Source organism: Hibiscus syriacus, unplaced genomic scaffold (genome assembly GCF_006381635.1).
Source record: "Hibiscus syriacus cultivar Baekdansim isolate YM2019G1 unplaced genomic scaffold, ASM638163v2 tig00111840_pilon, whole genome shotgun sequence".
Lineage (NCBI taxonomy): Eukaryota > Viridiplantae > Streptophyta > Magnoliopsida > Malvales > Malvaceae > Hibiscus > Hibiscus syriacus.
The window spans coordinates 148,005-161,512 of record NW_024063195.1 but is presented as its reverse complement, the minus strand read 5'-3'; positions in this window follow the sequence as shown (position 1 = coordinate 161,512).

Sequence of the window (13,508 nt, the reverse complement as noted above, 5' to 3'; positions counted from 1 at the left end):
GCCGAGGACTTCGCCAAAGTTACTAATTTTTGTTTGTTTTTTATTTATGACCAGGTCTAATCCGGGAGCATTAGTGGAGTACGACCCGAAGATTGAAGACAAAGCTAGGAGACTCCACGCACAGACACTTCGGGAAAGAAAGAGACAACAAACAAATCCAGAAGAAGAATCAAACTCAGGTGAATCCGTTAATACAATTCCGGTGGCCGATCCTACTATCCGGGAGTTAGACGTGGCACCCACTGAACAAGAGCCTTTTTGCTTTGATTTTTCTCAAGGTGAAACTTCGTACCAATTGAAAACTAGCCTTATTCATCTCCTCCCTACATTCCGCAGATTGCCAAACGAGGATTCACACAAACATCTCAAGGAATTTCATATGTTCTGCTCTAGCATGAGACCACAGGGAGTAACCGAGGACCAAATAAAACTTAGAGTTTTTCCTTTTTCCTTAGCCGATTTGGCTAAGGAGTGGTTATTTTATCTTCCTCCTAATTCTGTTACTACATGGGCTCAAATGACTCGTCTTTTTCTTGACAGGTATTTTCCTGCGGCAAAAGTAAGTGAACTACGAAGGAGAATACTTGGAATCAAGAAGCTTGATGGAGAGTCACTTTACGACTACTGGGAGCGGTTTAAGAAGTTATGTTCTAGTTGCCCACAACATAGGTTAACCGAACAAACACTCCTTCAATACTTTTATGAAGGATTATCTCCCCTGGAAATGAAGATGATCGATGCTGCCAGCGGTAGAGCCTTGGTGAATATGACTCCTACTGAGGCTAGAGACTTAATATTGACGATGGCCGTAAATTCCCAATAATTTCTCACAAACAATGAATCTTCTCGAAGGGTTCATGAGATAAGTTCATATTCCTTAGAAAATAAAATAGATAAGTTAACTAAAGTCATAAACTCTCTTGTTGCAGGAATGATAGGACAAAACCGATTATGTGGAATATGTGCATTACCTGATCATCCAACAGAAGGTTGTCCACTGATTCAAGACGACACAGCAGCTCAAATCAACGCAGTCGGAAACTTTTCGGGACCTCCCCAAAGTACTTATAATCCTTACAGTAATACATACAACCCAGGATGGAGGGATCATCCGAACTTCAGTTATGCTCAGAACCCGAGACCAAATCAAGGCTATCAAGCGAGACCTCCACCACCACAACAACCGCATAAGTCATCATTAGAATCGATTGCCGAGAGGTTAGCACTATCCCAGGAAATATTCCAGACTCAAACCAAAGCCCACTTCCAAGAGATTGACAAACAAATAAGCCAACTGACTCAAGCTGTAGGGAGATTAGAGTCACAAAGGATGCTACCATTACAAGCTGAGTCGAATCCAATAAAGAATGTTAGTGCCATCACCCTCCGAAGTGATACAATTGTTTAACAACCAGACCCAAAGAAAGTAAACGCAAGATCCCAGAAGAAAGAAGAAACTTCAAACTCCCAAAGGGAAGAAGAAGCAGTTGATGCAAGATCCCAGAAAGAGAATAACGAAGAACAAATAGACAATTTGACGCCATCTCCCTATGACATGCCACCGCCCTTTCTATCGAGGTTAGTTAAAAATGATAGAAAAACTGAGTAAAAGGAAATATTAGACGTTCTTCGGAAGGTGAAAGTTAATATACCTCTTCTTGAGGTTATCCGGAAAGTTCCAAGGTATTGTCGGTTTTTTAAGAATCTCTGTACAACTAAAAGAAAGCTTACCGGAGTCGAGAAAGTGGATTTAGGTGCAAACGTCTCAACAGTTTTCCAACGACCTCTTTCACCGAAATATAAAGACCAAGGTATGTTTTCAATACCTTGTAAAATTGGTGAGGTTAAAATCAAGCGAGCTATGTGCAATCTAGGTGCCTCTATCAACTTAATGCATCTCTCCGTCTATAATTTAATTTCCACAAAGCCTTTGAAAGAGACAAGAGTTACACTTCAGCTAGCCGATAAATCAATTATTTTATCCTGAAGGACTGATAGAAAATGTTCTAGTAGAGGTAGAAGACTTAATTTTCCCTGCTGATTTTTATGTGATTAATATGGAAAATGATCGTAGCAAAATTGGTTCTGAAATCCTCCTCGATCGTCCCTTTCTGAGCACGGCAAATGCAAAAATTGACGTTCGAAGCAGTATTCTTACTATGGAGTTCGACGTAGATATCTTAAAATTTGATGTTTATAAAGCAATGATATATCCGGATAACGTGCATAGCATTAATTTTGTTGGCGTTATTAAACATGTTGATGATGAATCTAACTTTGTTGATGATTTATGCAAGGAATCGGATGATAAAAAAGACAACATAAGGGAGTTGAAAAATATTTCAGTTGTTGATTCAATTTGATCTTAACTCCTTTAAAAACTAAAGATTTACCTTCCCTTTTGTAGGCACCAAAAATTAAGTCGAAACCATCGAGGAATCATTTGAAGAAATCAATTTTTGGTAAAAAAGATGTTTTGATGGCCATTTTTTTCGACAAGATTCTTAATTTGGGAAATATACGAAGAAATCTTAATGAGAATTTTTGAATTTCTCATAAGAAATTTCTTAGTTGGAAAAAGTGAATGAAGTGGAAGTGTCTATCATAGAACCTGTAGTCTGAATCAGGTCGTCGAGCTAACGACGTTAAACAAAAGCGCTTCATGGGAGGCAACCCATTGTTTTTAATTCCATTGCATTTTTTTATTTTTTTGTTTTATTTTTCATTTCGATCGAGCATGTTTTATTTTATTTTATTTTGCAGGAATCAAAATTATTTTTATTCAAACTTGAACGACAAAGATTTACGAAATTATGATTCGAATAGTGCTAATTTGGAGACTACTGAGCAGTGAACAGTCGAACAAAGCAGAAAAAAATAATGCCCCAGCCGTGCGCACTGTTTAATTAAACGACACACATTACCAAAACCGACATGAAATCCGGGGAGTACTCTATTCCTTTTCTTGCACTTTAATTTTTCGTTTTGAGGCAAAACGCTTTAAGTGAGGGGGAGTAGAGTGTATTATTGAATTTCCCTTTGCTTGTCTTTATGTTTCGATGTTAGTATGTGTTTGTTGGATTTGTCAAAAATTTTATTGATTGTCTTTGTCTTGTGGAAAATTTTTGGAATACTATGCTTGTTTGGGAACACATAATTGTTTAGGTTAGGATATTCTTGATAGAGAATAGCATGAATTGTGATCAAGTTGGTGCTTTTGTGATATTCCATGCCTTTGTTGGTTGAAATGTGATTAGCTCAATGCATGAAACAATTTGGTGAGATTTGAGCCTTTACGAGCATATCATTTTTGCTCTCATTTTGTTGGATTGAGTGTGTCGAATTTGACATTAGTATTCTAGAACCTGCATGATAATACTGTCGAGATTACACATGAACATGATGCTTAAAAATGATTTAGGCACCTTAGGATTAACCTTTCCGTTTCCCCACTAAATTGCCTATCCATGTTATTTTCTCCTAGTTAACCACTTTTGAGCCATTTCCATTTCTTTGTTTTTACCACATTTATAAACCCGAACCTTTTTGTTTTATCCCTCTTTTCTACCTTTTTCAGGGCAAGTGAGCAATTATCCGATGTATGCTCCATGAAAAAAAGGGAAAAACAACAACATTTCGAAAAGAAAAAGAAAAAAAAGAGCTGTTTGAAGAAAAAGAAAGAAAGAAAAAAGACGTGAAAATGGAAAACAAAATAACAACAAAGAGGAAAAAAATGCATTTCGAAAAGAAATTTGTTGTTTGATATGTTGTCATTTTATCTTGGTGTACTTAATGTTTTGATGGAGTTTAGATTAACATTTGTTAGTTCCTTGCCTTGAATATTTAGCCATATATTTAGCCTTTTTCCCCACCTTTACCTAAGCCCCGTTACAACCAATAAAAGACCCTTTGATTTATGCATCTTGTTCTTATTAGTAATGGAGATTTGATTTACTTACAGGCTTATGGTAATATCGTGTTGATTCTGACATTGAACGTTTCTTTACCCCAAACACATTGAATGATTTGAGTGAATCCCGGTAAGGTATTGAGTTATGAGCATTGAGATTAATGAATGAATGGATATTACAATTGCACTTGACTTGTTCCAATTGGTGATGTTCAATTAATTGATTTCTTGACTTTAATAGTTATTGTGGTCTCTACCCTGCTTCCTTGAATGTGAAACTTGACAAAGAATGGTAAATGAAATTTTTGACTAGTTTGATTAATCATACTTGAGGACAAGCATGAGATAAGTGAGGAGGAATTTGATGAGTGTTCAGAATCGTTAATATTTGCTCGTTATTTCTTCGGTTTTGAGGATTTATTATTGCTAAATTGGTCGTGTTATGTTTGTTTTCGTGCAGGTCCTTACTTTCCAGAATTAGTGACAAAACGGGCGCATTCTGTATTTTTATTATTATTTGGTCACGGCTTGAGACATGGGCACGACTCTGGGCATGACGCGGTCTGACGTGACAGTTTCTAGAAGGTCTAGTAAGTGACGGTTTCTAGAAGACTTCCTCCGCACGCCTTCTGGAAGATTGACGAGCAGAGTTGCATTAGGAGACTAGTTTAAGTTTGAATTTAAATTAAAAAAACAATTATCTTTAGGATTATTTTATTTATTTTCTTTGTTTATCCTTTAGGCTTTGAGAAGCTATAAATACCCACTTGGGGTAAGCCTAAACTCATCATTCATATTACATTCTTCTTTTCTCTTTAGTTTTTATAAAAGTTTTCTCTTTTTACTTTTCAAGTTCTTTTCATTTTTCTTTTATTTTTCAAGCTTTGTTTTCAAAATGCTAAGTATGACTTTTGTCATGCTTAGCTAAACTTTTCATAAGCCGAGAGCTGTCGCGATGACTCAATTCCATCGGGAGAATTGAAACAGACCCTTAATATCTTTGGAATATCTCTCTCAATCTCTGCGCTTATTTTTTCAAAATCAAAACAGTTTTCAAAATCAAAGATTGACTTTGGTTAAGAGGTTGTTGCGATTAAATGTGTGGGAGGAAGATTCGGCTTATAGAATGCAATTCAACTTCCTGGGAATACACTTGGCGAGATAGCTTCGCCAAGAGGGAATTGAGATCGGAATTGACGGTTATCGAAGCAACAATCCGAGTCGGACGCCATGAACTTAAACGATAATTGATCTACGACAATTGATGTTGTTAGAATCAATTACCGAAGTCGGAATCAAAGATTGCCTTGGGTATTCGGTATACAAGATAGAGTCTCGGGGATAACCCTTGTAGACAAAGTAACCGACGTGAATTCTGAAGAGAAACCCTTATTCGATGATCATAAGGAAATTGAGTCAAAGCGAAGCTTGAGGCTACTTTTACCGTATTTATTCACAATCTTCATCTTCTTATTTTTACTTTAATTCCTTTTATTTATTTAATCGCTTTTATTATTTTAATATCTTTTTACCAAAATCCCCCTCATTTTTACTGTTTCACGCCTCGCATAAATAAATCAGACAGAAATTTATAATTTTCTAAGTCCCTGCAGAATCGACCCTTACTTCTCTTTACTACGTATTTCCTTTATTTATTGATTGAGAATAAGGAATTTATTTTGACATCCAAAACGACAGTTGTCAGGTAAAAATAGTCCGAGTTGACCCTAAATGAGAAAGCACCCTGAGATTTCGTACTTAACCCAATAAATTACAGATTTAATTATTAAGTTCCTATCTTTGTATGGAAAATTCCTGATAATCTGTTTGTAACTTCTGAGAAGGCAATTGACCTAAAAATCTCCGAGTTAAGAATAAATTATTGAGGGTGCCCTTTTGTCAGAATTGTTCGAAAGGTCTGGAAAAGATGACACATTTGAATTAAATAGTAAGATCGTATGAAATGAAGGGATTTAAATACACTAGATCTGTAAAATGACCAGAATACCCTGAAATATAATTGACCCAATAATATCACCAAGCTCATGAATAATTGGATATCCTCAAACTCTAAAATGAATAGAATAAAATTGAACATCAAAATGACCAAAATACCCTTATGGCCTAGACTAAGTAAATGTTTTGGATTAATTAAGGAATCCAAGTAAATATGGGTGTTGTATAACCCTTAAAAGTTATGGAACACAACTTAAGTGAGTTGATCAACCTTAATGATATGTCAGTACCTGAACTACATAGATATTACTTGAATGCGTGTTCGTCTACTCAAGTTTGGCTCAATGATAATTTTGGAAGTATTCAGCTCAGCTCAACTCTAGATCGCATTCAGTACTATGAATTGGATGTTTGTTCGACAAATCAACCATGAAGACCAAATTGAATGGAACGGAAGTACAATATGTATCTGAAATTCAGGACCGTTTGAATTACTCTGGAAAATCCCGAAGTAACTGGAATGGACTTGAATGCTAAATGAACTAAGTAACCTCAAGGACTGAGGATTAAGTAAGTGATTGGGATAAGCCTGGAAACTCGGATGAACTTACATGATGTATCATCCCTATGGATTATAAACCATATATCAAGTACATTGGCATTTCCTGGTATAGTTGAAACATGGAAATAAAATAAAGAACATTAAAATATATATTCTTCTCCTTAAGATCTGTTCAGTGATGACTCAGAAGATAATCTATAGACAAGAATATTTGATATTAAAGAGTAAATACCCTGGAAGGTCAATTAATTGACAAATTAACAAGCAGTTCTGTGAGTTGTTCATCTCGAGTTGTTCGATAATCCGATAGATTGACATAGACTGTAAATGTCATGAACCTTCATTTCTTCATTATTATCTCAAATAACATTTTGAATAACTGATGATTCCGTCAGTTATTGAACTATTTCTATAATGATTCTAAATTTCGACATTCTATCGGTATACTGAAGATCCGTGTTTCTCTGCCTGTTAAGATTATCCAGTACCTCTGAATAATATCTGTAAACTCTGGTGTGTTCCTTAATCACATGAATATTTTATCTGATTTCTGATTTGAATTCTGTTATGATACCTGACCTGGATTCTGATATGATACTGACATGGATTCTGATCTGATACATGACCTGGATTCTGATCTGATACTTGACCTGAATTATGTTTTGATTTTTGATATATTCGTTTACGGACGGAACATGTTTTATTGGGGGTATTGTTGGACGAAGAATACTTGCAGGTTCTTCGGCTTTGTGCTCAGGGCCTTACGGGACGTGATGGGGTTGTATGGTTATGGGGAACCTACACATTTTGTTCGTGACGGATGGGGGTAGTGTTCATATTTAAAAAAAATATGTTTTAAAAAAGATCTGAAAAGTTATATGGTTTTGTGGGAACACAGTAGAAAACCTATTTTGATCTCCTGAACCTAAACATCCCAAATATTTTTCATCTGAACTGAATATTATCTGTTATTACCTGAAATATCAATGGAACCTCAGCTCAGTCTAAAAATCTGTAGATATCTGAACCAATAAGGAAATATATGTTTATCTGTATCTACACGTTCTTCAACATCATTTGGTAGTTTTGTATTACTGAGCTTTCCGAAGCTCACTCTATTACTCACCATTGCAGGTTAAAAGAATTGTACCAGTATAGCTATCGACTTCAGTAAGGGGGTTCTTCTGGCGTTGTTTGCAGAGTATGGTACATGTGATTAGGGGGCATGTAATCGTATTTTGTTTTAAATACAAGTCTGAAAATCTATTTTATTTTTGAATAATGATAAATGATTTTATGAGTTTACATGTTCTAATAAAAAGTTTTAAATTTTTTGAGATTTTACAGTGAGTCGCTCCAGTGGCCCTAATGTGACACTCCAGATCGAATCGGGTTACCCGCATTGGTCTGAGGGGGTTACAACTTCAAAAACATATTAATTTTCTAATAAGTAGAATTGACAACACACTAATAGAAAAATCAAAATGGAATGATACTGATAGTTTAAGGATTGATGTAGAATGTTTTAAAGTTTAGAGATCAATTTAGTATGAGGTCATTATTTGAATACTGATAAAGAATGTTTTAAATACTAAAGACTATTTTATAATAGAGTCATAGTTTAGAGACCTTCTATGCAATTAAATATATATCTAATTATATATTTATTTGATAAATTTTAGATCTAATTCTAATTTTATTTAGAAGGGAGGGGAATAGGGATTCGGGGAAAAGGAAGAGGAATACTTTTAATGAACCTAGAATTCACGACCTAAAAGAATACGAGGAAAAAAATATAGAGCTTGGTGATATGTAATTATATATTTGTATTATATAGTCATGTGGTTCATAATTTTCTAAGTACTATAATCTTACTTTTTTTTAAGAAAAAAGTGAAAGGCAGAAATGCACACATCACTGCCATCATTATTGTCATCACTCAACAAAAACTAAATTCCAAAAAAAATCTCTTTTTCAAAGAATCATTGATGATTCTGTGAGTTTATTACAGCCCTTGCTTTCCATGTCCCAACAATAGAGAGAGACACATAGCATGGAGATTTGCACTAAGATATTCCTCTTCTACTGCATCTTGTTCTTTCCAGGTGACTTGATTTTCATCATTCTTTTTAAATTGTATTTTTTTCCCTCAATTCATTTGATTATATGATTAGCTATAAGTCTATAGTAACCAGAAAAAAAAAAGAGATTTAGTATTTACAATTTTAAGTCTTTATTCAGGTCCAAGTCATACAAGGAAGGTTGGGATTTCCAGTAATGAAAAGGACATTACCACTCCACTAACAACAGTACCTACGATAACTTCTTCCAGTCCAATGTTGAACCCTCAATCGGACCCAGATTCGATGTCACCGGTGACCATGTCACCGCTGACAGTTCCGAAAACGATAACGAGTCCGGGGGCCAGCTGGTGTGTGGCTAGCCAAAGTGCATCACAAACTGCATTACAAGTTGCTCTGGACTATGCATGTGGGCATGGTGGAGCTGACTGTAGAGCGATTCAGCCTGGTGGAAGCTGTTACAATCCGGCCACCGTTGGTGCTCATGCTTCTTATGCGTTCAACAGCTATTTTCAGAAGAATCCGATTCCGAGCAGCTGTAATTTTGGAGGAACGGCGGTTACTACCGGCACTGATCCAAGTAAGACTTCTTAGTTTGCTGAAGTTACAAATAGAATCTGGGGTTTTACTCATCTTTGGCCATTGATTTCAGGTAGAGGGACATGTCAGTATCAATCCACAAGGTAAAATTTCCTATCCCATCACTTTTATTTTTAGTTTTCTTTTGTCATTCAAATAATTTAAGGCTAAAGTACAAAATGATCCCTCAACTATAGCGTGATGTTTTGTTGAGTCTCCCGACTATTAAAAGTTACAAAATGATTATATGATTGTTCATATGTTCCAAACTTGCCATTTTCAATTAAAAAATTAACAGTTATCTGAGCTGGATGTTAACATATTGACTGAGATATGATAAAATATGATCTGAGAACCATTTGAGTTGTATTTTGTAGATCAACTCTACGTTTACGTTATTTCGTTGAGTTAGTGCTTGAAATATTATGTCGTTAAGTTAGTATTTGAAACATTATTTCATCGAGTTAGTGCTTGCAAGCAATGGTTGTTCCAGTAGACATCATTAAAAATATTATTTTATCATATCTTAATCAACAAGTTAACTTCTAGCTCAGATGATCGTCAAATTTTTAATGAAAAATAATGAGTTTGTAACATATGAATAATCATATTAATATTTTCTAATTTGTAGGCTTAAAGCTACTTTTGTCCTTCTAGTAGACATTATTTTCTAATTTTCACATCAATTTGGAACTCGTATTTGTTTAATTGCATCATCATAAACCCTAACTTGAATCTCTAAATCTCAAACCTTAAACCCTAAATTCTAACTTAAAACTCTAAACAATCGTAAATATTTTAAATGTTAATGCAATTAAATAATTTTGAGGGTTAAATTAATACGAAAATAGCATAGAGACAAAAATGATAAATTAGGTCTACCGCATAGGCAAAAGTAACTCTTAAGTCTAATTTTTAATAGTAAGAAGATAATCAGGAGAGATCATTTATATACTTTACTCTTAATCTAAACTAAACCACTTCCAATGGTGAAAATTGCAGCACAACTTCTACCATCTTAGACACTACAACTGCAAATGGTTCAAATGTTTTTGGTGCTGTGCCTTCACGCCCATCCCCATCAACTGCCTCCGCCACCAAATGGAATCCCATGGAATCTATTTTCATCACCATCTCATGCCCCATTTTGCTGCTGCCTAGATATTACCAATAGAATCGATCGAGTCCGTGTTATTCGGGTTTTTCCTTGGATTTTTTTTTAATTCATATTATGTTTGAACATGAGTATAATAATTTAGTCTTTTAGAGAGTATAGTTATTGTCTCTTTTGTATTTATATAATAATTATAGTTTATCTTTTATAAAGGTAAACTATTGAATTAGTCACTTTCTTTTTATATTTGTATACTTTTACTCACCAAATTTGTCACACCCCAATTTAGGGACTAGATTTTAATAATTTTAAGTATCGAATTAAAGTCGTAACAAGTAAGAAATTGAGGACCAAATTGTAAATTGCTTAAAAGTTGTAGCATGGTTTTGAAAACTCTTGGAAGTTCAGGGATTTAACTCTGAATTTTTCCATTTTTCCTAGATAGTGAAAAATAAACCTAGTTAACCCTGTTGTTTTGAAAATAGAAAACCTCAAACCCATATTTTCTCCAACTAGAACCACCCCTCCCCGTTGCCCTCCAACCAGCTGCCTCCAATCGACGGTGGTGTACACCGCCATTACCACCGAGCTCAATAGTAACCAGCGATCCAACCTCAGCCCTTCAATCGCCCGATCTGGCTTTCGTAAGGCGCAAAATTGTGAAAAAAACTCGTTGGCTCACCCTCCTCGTTTCAACGCCACCGTTCGCAGGTGGGTGTCACTGTCGACCCCAACTAAAGCACCATCTCACCCCGACCAAAAGCCCCCTCATCCCTCACCGAGATCGACTGTCGTTCGCCGTGGAAAATTCACCGAAGACTCGTCGAAAACCAAAACTCTGTTCATATTTCCTTCAATTTCGGCCGATCTAGCGACCATCTCGCCTCACCGTCGAGCCCATTAGACTCACCATCATCGTTCACTTCAAACCCAGCCCTTGGATCACTCTGTCATCACAGATTTCCCTCCATCGCTGACGTGGGTAATTTCCAAATGTTTCCGGTTATGTTGGCTTGGTTTGGTTGATGTTTTGGCTTAATTCTGGTTTGAAATTGTGTGTAGCTGCTAGTGGAGTAATCGGTCGACCACCCCAAGCCCACCGTCGCTGTCACGCGCCACCACGCGCCGCCGTGTGTGTGGGGGGCTTGTCCCCAGCTCTGGTTTATTCTAGAATCGGTCCAGGTGGTCTGGACCGAGTCGACCCAAACCGAGTAAACCTGACCTAACCCGTTGACTTTGACCTGACCTGTTGATCAGTCTGACCGTCAACTTTGACAAAAAAGTTAAAATTTTTGAAAAATCATATTTTATGTTTTTTGACATTCTGAGTCTGAATCCGAAGTCTGTTTTGCCAAATTCGCACCTGGTAAGCCGTTTTTCAGTGTTTTATCTTCATATTCAATTTGGTTTTCCGATTATGTTCAGTTTCTAACGTAAATTTATTTGCTATATATCCGAGAAATTATTGGACGTTGAATTCAAGTTTGAGGGTGGTCGAATGGAGTTTAAATGTCCCATCGATGGAGCATGAAAATCGAGGTAATACATTACTACCTTCTTGCATGCATTAAGGAACATGTTGGTATGGGCTGCATGAATAAATATTATTGATCATTTACGTATAATTAATTATTTATGGGCTCGAATTATATATGGTGTGAAGTTAGTAAACTGAATATGACTCAGATGACTTGTATAAGAAATTAGGATACCGATAGAAATTAAATTTACAAGCTATGTGATTAAATGGTAAGCAATCAACCTCAAGATCTGTAAATTATGTTTTATCTCCTTAAAGGTTAAATCCCAATGGTACTCGGATGAGACATTATGACAATATTTCTGTTAGGTAAAATTACAAGAATACCCTTATGGGATAAAATTACAAAAATACCCTCATATTGTATAAAGGATAAGAATCGTCCTTGGAAATAGAAAAATAACTCTGGAACTACTGATGTACATGGAAAGATGCTAGTTTTTCTTAGAAAATCTTGGATAATCGATTTATAACCTTCAAGATGTTAAAAGATTTAGATTTGGCGATATTTGGACAAAACCACCTAATAAATAAATTATTATAATGATTTATAAATTTGAATCAAGAAAATGATTGAATACCCTTGAACTATAAAATAACCAAAATGCCCTTGGAGTGTAAATGACCTAAGGTACTCTCTTAGGATGGCACCTCTGCTACGTGATTTGGGGTAAGTCCTTATGGATCTGAGGGCACTCCCCTCAGGTGGGCACCTACGCTTCGGCTAGGGTAAGACCTTATGGACCTAAGGTATTCCCTTATATTGGCACCTAAGACAATAGGCCTAGGATAAGTCCTTATGGATGCAATTCTAGGGAACTGCATATTGGTGTTCGGTTGGAGGGTTTTGCTATGGTTTTAAAAAATACATTTTAAATTGTTATTGTTTTAAAAAGATCTGTACCTTTTCACTGGTTTTGTGGGAACATACTAGACACCCTATTCTGATCTCCTGAACCTGGTTCTCTGAATGTTCTCTCTGAATTGTAAGCTTCATGTCTTTTACTATCTGAAATATCAATGGGACCTCAGCTCATCACAAAAATCTGTAGATGTCTGAATCAATAAGGAAAATTTTGCTTGCCTATTATATGCATATTCTTCAGCATCACTTAGTAGTTCTGTATTACTGAGGTTCCCAAAGCTCACTATGTTACTCACTATTTCAGGTTAAAAGAATTGATCCATTGCAGCTATCGACATCAGTAAAGGAGTTCTACTGGCATTGCTTGCGGAGTACGGTGCATGTTTCTAGGGGGCATGTAGGCAATATTCTGTTTTTATATCTGAGTTTGAAACATGTATGATTTTAATTTTGTTTGTAGTAAATGAATGATTTTCTGAACTTGTATTTTAAGTAGAATTTGTTTTATGATTGTACACGTTTTAATAGAAATTTTAAATTTTTCAGGAATTTTTACTGTGGGTCGCTCTGGTGGCCCTAATGTGACACCTCGAAATGGATATGGTCACCTGCATCGGTCTTTGGGTGTTACAAAATTCAAAAAATTTAAGTTTTGGTCACCTACGTTGTCAATTATTACATTTTGACCATTGAGTTGTTAACTATCGTTAGCTTGATGATGTGGCAAGTTAGTTGAAAGAGGTTACTTTTTTAATTTTAACCTTGAATTTTAGATTGATTACTAGTTAGACGTTGAACTTTAGATGAAGTATCAATTTGACCCCAAACATTAGGTAAAATATCAATTTGACCCATAAATTCGATTAAAGTCTCTCATAAACGCCGTCACTCACCACTATCA